Source organism: Poecilia formosa, unplaced genomic scaffold (genome assembly GCF_000485575.1).
Source record: "Poecilia formosa unplaced genomic scaffold, Poecilia_formosa-5.1.2 Scaffold777, whole genome shotgun sequence".
Classification (NCBI taxonomy): Eukaryota; Metazoa; Chordata; class Actinopteri; order Cyprinodontiformes; family Poeciliidae; genus Poecilia; species Poecilia formosa.
The window spans coordinates 5,234-7,047 of NW_006800716.1; the positions used below are offsets into that span (position 1 = coordinate 5,234).

General features: G+C 41.0%; 1 protein-coding gene and 2 long non-coding RNA genes across 4 annotated transcripts in view; 2 read left to right on the forward strand and 1 right to left on the reverse strand.

Annotated features, from left to right (window-relative positions):
* auh (AU RNA binding protein/enoyl-CoA hydratase) overlaps window positions 1-1,814 on the reverse strand; it is a 38,851-nt gene that overhangs the window by 1,994 nt on the left and 35,043 nt on the right. The gene's annotated exons all lie outside the window — the stretch shown is intronic.
* The window catches only part of LOC107834806 (uncharacterized), a 40,570-nt gene that overhangs the window by 978 nt on the left and 37,778 nt on the right, over window positions 1-1,814 (forward strand). The window lies entirely within an intron of this gene.
* Window positions 183-1,814, forward strand: part of LOC107834805 (uncharacterized) — a 4,304-nt gene continuing 2,672 nt past the window's right edge. The window contains exon 1 of the long non-coding RNA XR_001660629.1: window positions 183-194. This is a non-coding gene — a long non-coding RNA (uncharacterized LOC107834805). The remainder of the gene's footprint in view (window positions 195-1,814) is intronic.

Consider the following 1,814-nt stretch of genomic DNA (forward strand, 5'->3'; position numbering starts at 1 on the left):
CCAAAATCTCGGAAACCGTTAGAGATAATGGGCTGAATTTTTTTCTGCTCTTTTCTGGTAATGCACTTAATAGAAAAATGCATTCAGAGTACAAAAAATATAAAGAAAAAAAACTTGTTGCCGGTACCTACTTTTAAAACAACGGAAACAATTTTGGTATTCTGATTATTGAAATTTAAAAGTGCTGTGATTCCGTTGTTCTATCACCCCCGTTTCATACCGGACCACTTACAGCACCGGTGTTAAAATGAACGCTCTCTATCGTGGTGTCACCATGGAGGGATTTCTTTATTTAAATGGTTTCATTTTTCAGAGGGACACAGTGAGGGTATCGTGATTTTAGTAATTACATGTTTATAAGAGCGATTTTCTGTTGTCCTTCCATGGAAGCGGGCAGCTTTCAAACGGAAATAAAACACTTTTTAATATAAGTTGATGCTTTGACATGATCACAGAACTGCCAAAACATATGTACAAAAATCCTCAATAAAACATAAAATATTAGAAAATCAGACACCAGATAAAGTGAATCACAGCGACGTCATCAGCCGGTGAGATGCTGAACTGATGCGGTGAAGCTACTAGTAGCAGGACGGAGCTACAAGCTACAAACACTGAATAGAAGAAGAGCTGCCATCGGTACAGTTGCAGCCAAGAATGTTTAATGTTACACAATTACAGTTTTAGGAAGTTGCTCAAAGTCTAAACTGGTATTGTTGTGATTGTAAGGGGTAAAGTTTACCTTCGACCAAACGCCCCCCAGAGGAATCCCAGCAACCCCCTTTTGTAAAAATTTCTGCCAGATTCCCGTCTTGTCCCCTTTCCTCTAGCCATGCCCAGCGCCACCTGCTTTTAATTCCTTTCTCAAGTAAACGTGTTTCTTTACCGGGTGAGACAAACTCCATCTTCTTTCATATCGCATTTGATCTAACCGAACGCATGCGCTTCTTTTCTACAAACCGTTTTACAGTCATTGTTCAGGAACAAGGGAGCTAGAATTCTGATTGGCAGACATCTTTGTCTATTATCTACAGCAGTGGTTTTCAACCACTGTTCCGCGGCACACTAGTGTGCCGTGAGTGATCGTCAGGTGTGCTGTGGAAATTATTCAATTTCACCTACGGTACCGTATTTTCCGGACTATAAGCTGCTACTTTTTTCCTAAACTTTGAACCATGCGGATTGTAGCCCGGTGCGGCTTTTCTGTGTATTTTTCTTCAACCACCAGGGGGCTCTCTAGCAGGAAGTGAATCATTAGAAGTCAAAATTGTAAATCAAAGAAGAACGCGTTAATTTTCATTTAGAACAACCACATGCTAGCCGCAGGCATGACGGAGAAATGTTTTCAAACTCATATGATGTAGCTTTTAAGTTGAGGGCTGTCGATCTGGTACTACAGGAGGGAAATAAAGCCGCTGCACTTCAGCTCGGTGTGAACGAAACCATGGGTAGTAGTGGCTAGCGGCATAATCATGTAATTTTCTTACCACTAGATGGCAGTAGGTACAAAGCATTTTACATTAAAACAAGAGAATTAGTGATGCATGAATGTTACAGGTAGCAGTGAGAGCATCGTACCTAGTAAGACTGTAACGACAGTGATGGAAAAGACAGTGAAGCTCAGCAGTAGTTGGAAAGAACATGGGTCCATTTCCCACAACATGTCTGTGTGAAGTGAGCTTCTCAAGCCTGGTTACTATAAAAACTGAGACCAGAGACTGAGAGCTGTTGAGACAGAGGTTTGTCTTTCTTCAATCAGCTGTTTTCATCCAAACATGCACAGGTTTCACACTAGATGGGTAAAATATACAGAT